General features: G+C 31.6%; 1 protein-coding gene across 2 annotated transcripts in view; it reads right to left on the bottom strand.

The window, feature by feature from the left end:
- The window catches only part of LOC123703420 (solute carrier family 41 member 2-like), an 80,267-nt gene that overhangs the window by 51,804 nt on the left and 13,830 nt on the right, over nt 1-14,633 (bottom strand). The gene's annotated exons all lie outside the window — the stretch shown is intronic.

Genomic DNA, 14,633 nt, shown 5'->3' with positions numbered 1-14,633 from the left:
ATCTATCCCTGTCTCTAGTTCTGTACCAAATTTAAAGTAAATCTATGCAGTACTTTTTGAGTTTAGCCCGAACATAAGTACATACAGACAAACAAACGAAAATTTTAAAAACTATATTTTTCGTTTCGGTATCTATTGCAGATCACGCCTGAAGTATTATTTAAAAAAATATTCAATGTACAGTTTTGACTTTACTACGATTTTATTAATGTGTATAGATAATGTTTGTTAGTAATTTTGCGCTACTTAAAACACAAGATCTTATTGATTAATCAATGAAATAAATATATCAAAACCACTCATTATCACTCAGGATTATTTACCGAAATCCGTTTATAAGATAAAAATAAAGTCATAAATATTATTAATTTAGATTAGCCAATTATTTATTATTTTTCTTTGAATGCAATTACATATCTTGCCAATGCGTCATTGTTTAAGACCCCATAATAATGGTTGATATAATAAAAACCTGTTAGACCAAGATTAAACAAGAACGGCTGAACGGATTGTAATGAGTTTTGATTCCGCAGATTACAAAACAGTTGGATTAGAAAATCTCTCCGGGTACAGTCTATCCGGACGTATCCGGGGCAATAGTTAGTATGACCATAAAAAGTAAAAACCCCATGTAAGGAAAAAAAATCTGATTTATTTTGATTTAAATCGCTAGTCCAATTAGTCACATATTCGTAAAAAAATGTGTGCGTGTACTAGTACACACGTAAGAAGTGAAACTTAGGGACACGAAAAAGTTGGCGCGTAACGCAAAAATGTCACGCCTACGGCGTAACGCAAAAATGTCACGCCTACAGCGTAACGCAAAAATGTTACACTAAATTTTTGTCCAACCCCGATAAAGAAGTTTCACTTCAATAAAAAATGTTTCATACTATATGCCCATTATCAGCAAACATTACATGAATGAGGTATTTTTCTATGACGATAAATACACATAAATAGGTATATTAAATATTAATATTCATATATTTAACCGAAGCGATTGTAAATTCCAAACTAGGATAATAGGCATTACAGTGAATTGAGACTTGTGTATCAATCATTCGTGTATAAATAAATTAAATTAAACACAATGTAAACACGTAACAGTATTAATTCTATTTTTATTATGTTTTTTCTCAATCATTAATCAGAAAAATATTTTTTTAAGCCCCACAGTTGAAAATATTAATCGGTTCTTTTTACAACTTATTATGGAATGTAAATATTACAGTTTTTTTTCTAAATGACGTGATATGTTATTACCTATAAATTATTTAAGTACTTATATGGAGCATTTTTTTAAACTTTTATTTAAAAAGTAAAACAATGCTAGTTTTCAATCAAAATTCTTTGACTACAAACTACTGCACAATTATAAATTCATAGTAGTAAATAACAATCTATTTTAACCGTCATATACATGTATGTATGTTTGTCTTAAAGCTAGAATCCCACTCCATCCCATGCTATTTCTGTTACCAGAGATCACACGAGGAAGTGACGTCACCGCGCGTCACCAAACGCGTCATGTTTGCGTACTGCACTTGACCATACAGGACCCTCGCCTACTATAATCACCGCTTATGATTCCAATCATAGTGCACCAATGTCCATTTTATTAAAAACTAGCTTTCCACCCGTAGCTTCGCCCACGCAGTCAAAGAAAAACCCGCATAGTTTTCCCGGGATTTCCGGGATAAAACCTATCCTATTTCCCGGGGTAAAAAGAAGCCTGTCCTTTCTCGGGTACCAAAATATCTCTATACCAAATTTCATGCAAATTGGTTCAGTAGTTAAGGCGTGATTGAGTAACAGACAGACAGACAGAGTTACTTTCTCATTAATTATAATATTAGTATTTAGTATGGACTAGCTGAATTCTGCCAGAAAGAAACATTATGCTTACATATTGTATGAAAAATGAAAAAAATAAAAAATGTATGAGGTAATGCGGGACACCCGATTGGAACAGAGTTCCTTTCGTTTTGAAATAAGTATAATTCAATAAATCAAAAAGATTTATAGTTAAATGATAAATTAAAATATAAGGGAAGGAATGCTAACACTCTTTTGCTACGCACAATAGCAAAAGTGTCGTGAGGATTTTTCGTGACGCTTGTCTAGCCCCTTAGCACCCCTTAGTGTGCCCTTAGCCAGTGTACCGTGAACTTGAGCTTCTTTCCAAAAATAATGAAGTCAAGCGGTTTAAAATTTTCTCATGTATAAAAGCATTTAAAAACTACCGTTTACCGTTTCTTGCCTATACTTCTCGATATAAACTGCAGTCTGACTCTGAATCGGTGGTAAAAAAACTATGTTATGACGAATCAAAAGTACCTACTTCTAGAAGAAGTCTAATTCAATAAATAAATGTTAGTTACGTTAGTATTAACTTTGAAACACGCAGTAATAATTCAGATAGTACCTTGTATAGGTACGTTTGGAAAGTCGGTAAAATATCAGACTTGCATAGGGGAATTCCCGATCTCATGGACTACGGATTCTCCATATAATATGTATCATGTTGCTGTAAAGTATACAGGTTCAAATTGACGTAACTATGAAATCGAGATATGAAGAAATGAATAACAAAAAATAAGATCAATTTTTACGTAATTTTACAAAGAAACAAGTTTAAAAAGTATATAATCAAGGTAAGTGTTTCATTTACTATAGGAATTATTATCTAAGTTAAGATCCTCTTAAATTATTTTTACCCAAAAGATATGTTAGTAATTAGTATCTTTAAAATATGTCTTTTACTTGTCCATATAACTTGCATACGCATAGTCTTAGTAATATATCCTTATTCCTTACGTAAATTTATATTGTAACAAAAGACGGATGAATGTCTCCTTTATCTCAGGTTTTTTTCCTAGCATAGGAGACATTGTTCAAAATGTCACAATAAATGTACCACATATTATAGTTATTATATTATGTAAGTTGTCTGTTGTGTTGTAACCATGTTTGATTGCAAATAAATGATTTGATTTGATTTGATTTGATCTGATATAAACTCAAGTCAAAGTCTTCATTCTAATCATTGGAAGCTCGCTCTTAACATAATATTATAATAATTTTATGAGACTAATAAAGACTTTAACTTCTTATTTTTATACAGGAAACACGTAGGTATAACATGATTAACTTATCAGATTTTAAATAAAGATTAAAAGTACTTCTAGATAAAATCATTCACAACGAGTCATTTATTGATTCATGGGGAATGAAGGTGTGTAAGGGAAAATTATTGGAATGTTCGATTTCAACATGATAAAGGTAATTCTTAGAAATAAATTCGCTATCAAATGAACTGGACATAATTGAAATGGGAGGAACCGGAAGGCACAAGCTTTTAAACAATAAACGAATCATCAAAATCGGTTCAGGCAGTCGAAAGTTCTGAGGTAAGAAATCTAAAACAAAATGCATTCCAATTCAGAATTTCCTGCTTTTTTTTGAAGTTAGTTGAAATACTTTTAAAATAATTAAAATAAGGTTTATATTAGAGATCTAGTTATTTATTACCTATATTTACTACTAAGCCGTTAAAACTCGATGTAATAAGAAATTGAACAAAATTGTAGCTGATATCACTCAGGAAGCAACAACTTCTGAAATAATTTCGACTTTGATTAATATATTATTCAAAAACAATAAAATAAACCTAATCTTTGAATTGTGCACGTATTGATCTAGATAAAGATATAGATTATAATGAAATAATAAATTGGACGCATGTGACGTCATTGTCTGACTTATTTGCAATTGGGCTTTTCCCAAATAAAAACAGGTAACAGTAATTTCGTAGAATATCAGTATCAAATTCACGAAAAACTCACCCAGGAAGAAATTAAATTAAAATATTTGTTGTTTTCCAGAAACCAAATAAGTCTTAATTGAAAAGAAAAATTCTGAAGTTACGAAAAAAGTTTCGGAGGAGCTTGTTTACAAATGTTGTGACACGAGAATTTTATATTATCACAGACTAGCTGTGTCCCGCGGTTTCACCAGCTTTGCTCAGCTCCTGTTGGTCTTAACGTGATAATATATAGCCTTTAGTCTTCCTCGATAAATAGGCTATCTAACAGCGAAAGAATTTTTCAAATCGGGCCAGTTGTTGCTGAGATTAGCGCTTACTCTTCAGCTTTATAAAATTAGTTTAGATTAAATTATGCCTATATTACACAACTGGCATTTTCATTTGTAGGTATGTCCTCTTTCCACAGTCCACGTGTGACGTGGCCAAGGTTGTCCTTTTCATTCCTAGACGATATGCTAAAATAAAACGCCATTTAATAATTTAAATTAAATTTTGGTATCAAAGAAGGAAACTGTACTTACCTACACAAGGTGATTTATTACTTTCCTATCACCATCTCAATCTAATTAATCATTATAAAGAAATGTAAATACATTGTGCAACACTTATTATTATACATATATTATTTTTATATTATCGTAACCACATGATAAAACCTCATAAAACCGCTTTTACGCGTTTATATCTGTAATCTGAAGTCATCGAAAATCACATAAGCCAGTTATTGGCTGATATATTGGCTGATATAAACTCTCACTCCTCTGTAATTTTTTAATTATAGCCGATGTCACACATATACATATACAGTTTCATACTTTGTACGCAAGTACCTAAAGCTACACGCACACCAACGTGAAAAAGTTTAACTTTTACACTTATCTTCTTACAACAAATTCAAATAATTTATTTCATACCAATACATTTTTACATATTAGCAATCATAGTAGCAATTAGGTATTGCAATACAATCAATTTTTTTATGCAATAGGAGGCAACACCGCAACAGAGCAGACGCGTCACCTGGTGGTAAGTGCTCCGCATCATAATATGTACCCACAGTGCCAGAGACATTGTGAGTATGTTGCCGGCCTTTCAGGTAGGAATATGCTCTCTTCTTTAATTATCTTATAAGCAAATTTTATAATTAGGTACGTACTAAGCAAGTTAGGTACATAATTGTAGATTTTAATTAGCAATGTTTTGTAGTAATAAAAGCTGTTGCAAAGATAGTAAGCTTTCGTGGATGTAGTATGTAGTATGTCTAAACCAGTATGTTATTACTCCGTTGACAGAAAAATGGAGTGTTAAATGATATAATAGGTATTATCAAGGAATTTAATAAGATAACTAAAAGATAGTGGCATAGAACAAAACTTCCTTCAGAATTAATTGTAAGTTGGATTCAGCTTAAACGTAAATACATTTTCTGTTTCGTTCTTTGCTACAACATACTACTGAGAAATTTTAAATAGGAATACTACGACTACTATTCTTCTTTGGAATATAATTAAGGACAGTTCTAGAAACTAAATAATTTGTTAAAAAGCAGCGAAATGATAGCAAAAGCTTATAAGTATTATGCATATTAGAAATATAACAGGAAGTAAGTTATAGGTACATAGAGCAATTTTCTTAACAATAGGATTCCCTTGTTAAATTGAACAGGTAAATATTCAATCTTAATCTACAAAGTTTAGAGACATGCGTCGCATAACAATTGCACTGACTCAGTCCTATTTTAAAGAATAAAAAAACTGGAATAACCGAAATATATCCGTATTATAATATATCAATTTAATGAATAATGCGTGTATTTATATAAAACATACTTATTTGCATACCTCAGGAAATAATAGGAATTTTTTATTTATCTGCACATGTTTATTGCCACTGCTGGAAATTAAAAAAAAAAAAAAAAAAACACCGCGAAGAAACTGACATGTCGAAGAATCAAAAGTTCGACGACATATTGTGTCATCCGCCAACCCGCACTTGGCCAGCGCGGTGGATTATGGCCTGTACCCTCATAGGAGGCCCGTGTCCCAGCAGTGGGAACGTATATGGGCTGATGATGATGATATTTATCTACAATCTACATGTGTGATATCCCATGTCCCCTAGTGGGGTAAGGGGCAGATGCATTATACATCTGTTTCACTGATCGATTTTCTTTAGGGACAAGTAGGTGATCAGCCTTCTGTGTCCTACCAGACCGAGACATTTAAGGAGGCGGTCAAATCCCTTCAATCTACATAAAGAATTCTTAACTAAGGAGCATACAAGCAAAGCCGTGGCAGAGCTAGTATGTATACAAATCTATACAATATTTGCAGATTTAAGTGTTTCTTATCATAGTTCATCCTTGACATAAATATTGAGTCGTTTCTATGTATAAAACACTTAAATCAATCTTGTACTTATGATAAAAGAAACAAATGCAATTAGTATTAGATATTTTAATTATTTTAGTAGGATTTTCACCAATCGTATGAGATTTTCTGTGCCGTAAAGTTTCTGTGTTATGAAAATACTGTGTGGCAGAAATTGCTATTGTGTGCAAATAAGTGTATTATATTGTATTATCAATTATGTGTAAATAAAATATGTGTTAAGTTAAGACTGCCTTTATTATGTGTGGTTAATTTTATTTGCATTTTTAAATGTTTGTAGATTCATATATTTTCTCGTATCTCTATTAGGTACACGGAAATGACTAATTATTTTGCCCTTTAGATTTTCAGTGCAAATCATTAAATATACCAATATTGTGTCAATGTCTATTTATTAAAAAAGTCAGTTAAAAAATCCCCCTTCGTAAGCGGAAACTACTCATCGCGATACCTGAAGGCTACACCCACACATACATACCTACATGCACATAAGAAGACGACCCACTATAATATTTGCGTAAGATAAAAAGTTTTTTCTCCGGTACTTTCCCGAAAACAATTTTGTTGCTTCTCAAAGGTAAGGCAGGTAAGTCAAGTTACCTTAAAATAAGACTAAGGAAATACCCGAGTTTTCCTCGTCGTGACTGGATGGTCGTGACCAGAATACAGAAGATGGTATCTGTACTTCCCTAGAGCCTTTGACTAAAATATAATAATACATAGATGTAGTAGCTTTTACCCGGTTTTGCTTGTGTTAGAAAAGTCGAAATACATACTGCAATTAATACAACCTTTTTCGCTTCTGCCAAGTTTTATAATCGAACAAAAAGTGTCATCTAAGTCTATGATAATATAGTACATCTAAAACGGTGCAGTCGTTTATTTTTCCTATCAGAATAACTTGTGCATTTAATATTTCTGCGATAAAATTAAACTGCAGACATAACGCAACACACTGATCTATAGTCTAGCGTAAGCTTCATTTCAATCCGTTTAACTGACTATTATAGGAAGCATAAACAAATAGTCAGACTAAATTTTATTAATTTATGCATAAATTTAAAAATCAACATCAAAATTTCACTTGCAAAAAATATATTAAAATGTATTTTTATCTAGAAAAAAATAAAACTATCCACTATTGAGAAATAACATTAAAAAACCTACCCCATGCTGAAAACTCGGGGATTTTTCAACAAATCGTCAGTAACCACAATGTAAACCTTGAACACTATAAAAACATCATTATTTTTACTTGACTCGATAAAATTAAATGATGTCATGTGTGAGTCAATACAGGTGACATGACTTGTACAGGCTGTTTTGAGTTTTGATGATTTTTTCGAACAAAAGAACGTCTATTTTTTAATAGTTTGTGTTAAAAAATATGTCATTAAGATCGCCTTATTTTATTGAATTCATTTAAATAAAGAGCAAGTCATCAAATTATATATTATATAGGTAAACCAGAATCTGGGCAATTAGGTAAATCAAAATTTTGAGTGTGCAACTCTAGGGAAAATGGACTGAACGATCTTGATACTGCTTATTTTTTATTTTGTCCTCAATATCATTCGTCACATTACATAAGTGGACAATACTCTATAATATATATAGATCATATCTTTAAAGGATCACTCACTATTTTGAAAACAATTGGGGAAATTCATGTAATGCTCATTAATCATTGTATTAATGTTAATTACTTATAATGTGATAAACATGTCGATATACGTCAATCAATGACGTTATGTTTGTGCGTGCATACCTTCGGAATAACTGTACTGAGTTTGAATATTTTTTTGTTTGTGTTTTTTTTTTTCACAATTTCTCAATAATATTTTATTTTATTTACAGTTGGGATCATAATAACGTTGAACAATAAAAACACTTGTATTTGTTAAACCACAAAAATCCCCGTGGAAGTAATAAAATAACCACGTACTTAGGTTTTACATTTTATTCGGACAACTATTTGGAAAAAAAAAATCTTTTCTGTATTTTTAATGAATCGTTAATATTGTTCTTTAACACGTTCACTGCGGCACCTAAGATGCCAAACTTACCGTTGTTGCGGCATGTCTTCCATACTTCACATCGGCAAGTTCACCACTGTGCGTCATGAGCCATTTTTATCACATCGCACCTACTGACTTTGAAGGTTAATAATTTCATGAAATTTCAAGATATTTCAAATTTTTTTTTTCGGATAATAGTATATATAGTCTTGTATATACCGCATAAATAGCTTTTAGTTTGACCCAATAGTTTAAAAGATATGAGGGAAAATGTAAACCCCTTATTTTGTGAAAAATTATTTGCCATCCCGCACTGCGTTGATACGGCATGTTTACAGTAATAGCGATGGGAAACACTGTAAAATAAAACATCGATATCGATATAAATCAATTTTGTATATTTCAGTCTGTTTGTTAACAGATAACGAGATCGTCGATACAAAAAAAAAACACATATAAAACAAGGTACTTGATAGAGTACTATCAGGAAATTGTTCAGTAACTTTTGTTTTAATTTGCTCAGTAACTTTTGTTTTAATGTATTATATTATTTTCACAACTGTCATCACATTTTTGCATTTATGCTACGAAATAAAAGAAAGTAAAAAAACTAAAGCCTCTAAGGTATCATTGTCATTTAAAAATTTGATAACGACACGTGCGGTCCTGGTACATCACTATGCGAGATTGACACGCGGTGCGCTCGCAGTACAGTGCGGCATGAGGTGCTTGTCCATGGCAAAATATTCGACATGCCGCACACAAAAGAAACGGTTTCTTTTCTATGCGTGTGTCTAATATTTTGCCATACGAATTTTAAACGAAATTGAGTCCTACTTCAAACTGTGATAACAAAAATATATTTGTCTCTTTTCTAGTCATTGACTAACATATAAAAAACCTCGCCGCACCACGGTGAAAACTGCGATTTTGGGCGCCGCACTGTGGTGTAGTCGCTGATGGCCCGATACTGGACATGCCGCAGTGAACGTGTTAACATTTTTAAGCATTTATGTCCAGAAAGCTGACAGAAAACTTATTTTGAAGAATTCAAACTCAAACTCAAACATTTATTTATTCAATTAGTCTTCTTAGGCTGGTTGCAGTCTGCAGAGCTCGACCGACCATCAGTGCGTATGTCAGTCGCGCTTGTCTTAAGTAGGTATGGAAATTCATAAAACCGTTCATAGCTAGACCGACAATACGCACGCGTATTGTCATGCGTATGTGTCATAGTCATGTACACATTGTTGATGCGTATCGTCAGGACCGACGGTACCCACTGATGGTCGGTCAAGCTCTGCAACCAGCTTTAGTTCTTCTAGAAGCAGTTTTGAATCGTCATTACATATTGTTAACAAAAAGTAAAAAATTCGGAACGTAGTATCTATGGAGAAGAACCGGCAAGTTCATAGTTACCTACTCTTTTAAATCATGTCAGTATTACAATTTTAATGTTACAATATAATATGTAATACTAAGCATATTTTATCACAATATTTCAAAGAACTAATTGAAATAATTATAGAGAAATTAACATTAGGTTACCTATTGAAAAATATTATGAATGTTGTCACACGATTAATTATTATAAAAACATCCTAGTATGTTTATAGTATTATGACGTATCTAATAAATTCTTTTTTGATAAAAGAAAAAGCAGTTTAATATTTTTCAACATTTACCCTTTCATTTCAACTAATTCTTGAATTTCATACCGATTCTAATCGATACAAGCGACATTCCAAATCGAGGGTAGAACTAGTTTTTAAAAAATATCTATTCATAAATAAGTTTCAAGTTTAAATTTAAATGTTCATTCATTCATAGGTATTATTTAAAGTCTGTAAAATATGAAAATTTTAACATATTAATCTATACTTAATATTATAAAGCTGAAAAGTTTGTTTGAACGCGCTAAACGCAGGAAATGCTGGTCCGATTTGAAAAATTATTTCGGTGTTAGATAGCCCATTTATCGAGGAAGGCTATAGGCTATATAATATCATCTCGCTGTGACCAACAAGAGCGGAGCACTGCGGGTAAAACCGCGGAGCACAGCTAGTAAATAAATAAAAGTTAAATAGAATAGATTTTCCACGTGCAAACTCGCGCTTAGCCTAATTATTTTAAGACTAAAATCTCCTCCATGGCGCGAACGTCATCAGTGATTATCAAACCGATTAGTTATCTAAATCGATTCTTATAATATATTCGTTAAAATCCGATAAAATTAATTAATTTTAAAATGTTATTTAGATAAAAACACAGCGATATGAGATTTTGGTGCTTATTGCTTGTATTGTAGCGACTATAAAATATTATTTAAAATTTCAGGATATATTTATGTTTGTAAATGACATCGTAGCTCCTAAACGGATTGACCGATTTACGTGCAGGATTATTTAAAACGGGTTCACAGGTCAGTGAAAAACGTAGTCTCGACTCCCGTTTTGTGATCTTATTTTTTCTTATTCTTTAAATAAAATATCATTTATAATCTTAGAATGGTATAAAACTAAAAATTAGAGGCTTGTTTTTTTAGTATATTATTTGCTAGGTATGTTTTTATAGCCAGCTGTGTATACGGTTATAATATTCAAAATATTCTAACATTATGCAATTTTTTATTGACTGGCCGGTTGGCTTGGTTGGTAGTAGCCCTGCCTTCCAAGCCACAGGTCGTGGGTTCGATTCCCACCCGGGGCAAATATTTGTGTGATGAACATAGATGTTTGCCCTGTGTCTGGGTGTTAATTATCTATATTAAGTATTTATTTAAAATATTATACATAAGTATATGTTTATCAGCCATCTGGTTTCCATAACACAAGCGAAAGCTTAGTATTGGATCAGATCGTGCCATGTGTGAAAATTGTCCTGAAATATTTATTTATTTAATTAATGTTAGTAGCGGTTAGTTAATAAAAGTTGTAACCGAGTGGTTCTGGGTTTGATCCCAAACACTTATCAAAAAGACTTCAAAAGCTGGTCACGTACTTGTCCATAAAAATCGACCATTGAATGTTTATCTATTAATTTGTTTATTTGTTGTGTTTCTATGATTAGTTTCAAAATGGATGCACTTATTTCAGTGTTGTTGAGTTAATTTCATTTTCCCTACGAACATACAATTAAACTAATTTATGAGATTGTTTTCCAACAAGGCAACAATTAATTATTAAGTTATTAACCCTAATAAAAATTACCACTTTAAATTTATTAAATTTTGTTCTTAATAGTTTTATTTTTATCAATAAATTTTCTTAACATAATTAAAATATTAATGCGACTAATTATCTATTTCTCCCTCTGTCTATTACTGTTTTACAGCATTCAAATTTTACTTAATGGGCGCTATAAAAAGGCTCAAGAACCAGATATTCCGTAGTCTACGTTGTCTTTATTAATAAAACCTAATAAATTATATACTTAAACCTTCCTCTTGAATCACTCTATCTATTAAAAAAACCGCATGAAAATCGGTTTCGTAGTTTTAAAGATTTAAGCATACATAGGGACATTGTGACAGAGAATTATTTGATTTATACTATGTAGTGACTCCTATTGGTCTAAGCGTGATGATATAATATAGCCTAAAGCCTTCCTCGATAAATAAGCTACTTATCTATGTAAATTTTCAGAACGGAACAGGTGTTCTCGAGATTAGCGCGTTCAAGCTTACAAAAAAACTTCAGCTCTATATTTTAGATACCTATAAGTATTTAAGTGCATTTATTTTTTGTTGATATTTATGTTATCATTTTATAATACACACATGCATTTTATGCATTGCATGGGATATTATGCCTCGCGTAGGTACTTCCTCAATGTCACACTTTTCCTAATCCCAGATATAGATATCGATTTATTTATTTATATACTTATAACATATAATATTATTTTTGTAGCACTAATTTCTATAAATTCGTGTTATTCCTTGAATCATGATTGATTTGTTTTATTTTCTCAAAATAGTAAATAATTATCGATTTAATCTATTATTGGAATATGTAATCGTATTTTTAGTTATAAGAATTATAAGAAAGTGTAATAGAAAAGATGATTATCGTAAAAAAACAAATTATTTAAATTAGGTAGACATCTGTCTATCATAGGTATATATTATGTTATCTCAAGCAGGAAAATTGTAAAGCATTTAAGTTGAAAACAATACAACGCAAGTACAATGTACAGTACGCGTCACGTAAAAAGAACGCTGGATGAAAGTGATGGGGTGTGTTTGCGCATGGATCGAGTTTTGCACGTAAACTAAGTATGTGCCGATTATTTTATTTTTGAACTAGGCTCGCGAATCGTGGCTTCGCAACTACCTATTTGTTATTCTTATACCACCTCATAACATCAAATAAACCGATAAATCGCCAATGCCGTCAGCGTTCTTTTTACTTGACGCGACCTGTAATAAGTACCTAAGCTTTTTTTATAATTCAGGTAAAAATTGATTTTAAGAAAAACGTTTTTAAGTAACGGGAATACCTCAATAGATATGCGTCAAAAACAATAAAATAAACAATGCTATGCCATAATGAAACTGAAAATTAAAATTTTCACGGTTTATTTTTTGAAGAATATGGAACATGAACGGTACCTACCTCTTGTACGGCTTATTCATAACTGTGTTACCAATTAACAATTACATATAAATACTTTTAAAAATGCTTTGTTTGTTTGTCTCTTTTTACATATTATCATAAATTGTAAAAGAAAAATATAAATGTAATTACTTACTATTTAGGTATCCTCCTTATCCTATCCCGCTAATTTACAATATAAACACAAAAATTTATAAGATCTGTGTGAAATTTTGTCATAAAATATATTATGCACTAGCTTACCGCCAGCGGCTTCGCCCGCGTAGTCAAAGTTACCCATATAGTTCCCGACTCCCGTTCCCTGAATTTCCTGGATAAAACCTACCCGATGTCCTTTCTTAGGACTCAAGATATCTCTGTACCAAATTTGAAGCACTTTTTGAGCCCGGACATGACATGTATGATGTACATGTACACTATACATTGTATAGTGTATAAGTACGTACAGTGTGTATGTAAATCACGCCACAAATATTATTTAAAAAAATATATTCAATGTACAGTTTTAACTTTCATACGAACTTATTATTATGTACCTATCTATAGTCTGCAACTTATTACTTGGATACCACGCGAACGAAACCGCGGTCTCAAACTAGTTTCAAATAACAATTAAACTACATAGTAACAAAAGAATTGAGACGAAAAGAGTAAAAGAAAATCTTTTACGGTAGATCCGTTAGTACTTGTGTAAATCTAGGTTAAGAATCATCGAGATTTGTTGCTGCTGATGCCTAAGTCCAGAGAAATCTAGGCTTATAAATAGTATTGAAGCATATTATGTACTTACGTAATTTTAAAATAGAAGTATTAGGTATTAGCAAAATACTTAATTCTTGTGTGTTTGTTCCGAGAATTAATTAGTGAAATGTCTTTGGCATATCTATACATATAATAAATCTGTAGAAGGGTCAATTCTGTACATTGAAAATATTGAAAAAATAAATAGCAGGGGGTGTTACTGGATCGATACCAAACCCAAATATGTGATTAAAAAAATTTTTGTCTGTCTGTCTGTCTGTCTGTCTGTCTGTCTGTCTGTCTGTATGTGAAGGCATCACGTGAAAACTAGCGGTTCGATTTCGATGAAACTTGGTATAATTATACCTTATTATCCTGGGCGTAAAATAGGATACTTTTTATCCTGGAAAAATACGTAGAAAAAAATTAATCTTAATTTTTCAGTTTTATCCATAGACGTTGTTCCGTAGAACCGCGAACACACGTTGCGTATTATTATAGGCCTAGCCGTATTTGGGAATTGTGTCCAATAGATATTTATAAGATGTTATTGACATAGGTACTCAAAATGGAGAAATAACCATCCACGCGAAGACCGACATCCGCGCGGACGGAGTCGCGGGCGGAAGCTAGTTATTTATATAATTATAAATTATAATAGGTAGTTATTTTCTAAAATCAAATTGTAAAACTGACATGATTTAAAAGAGCAACTATGGAGTTTCTTGCCGGTTCTTCTCCGTAGACACTGCTTTCTGAATCGGTGGTAAATGTTAAAAATATGTAATGACATTTCAAAAGTGCTTCTAAAAGAAGTCTGATTGAATAAATAAATGTTTGAGTTTGAGTTTGAAATGTCTGCAACGATTATAATTTAATGGGTCTTTTACAGACTGCGATTGATATAAATAATAATACGATATAATATGTATATCGATATATGTATTTATAAAATGTAGGTATAATAATTAGGTATGTAGTATGTACCTAAACCTAATATAATTTTACCTATGAGCCTCTATTTTTTTCTTGAAGTTAA

This window comes from Colias croceus, chromosome 26 (assembly GCF_905220415.1).
Source record: "Colias croceus chromosome 26, ilColCroc2.1".
In the NCBI taxonomy this organism is placed as follows: domain Eukaryota; kingdom Metazoa; phylum Arthropoda; class Insecta; order Lepidoptera; family Pieridae; genus Colias; species Colias croceus.
Note: the sequence above shows the minus strand (reverse complement) of the source record. Positions and strands in the feature narration are given on the sequence as shown.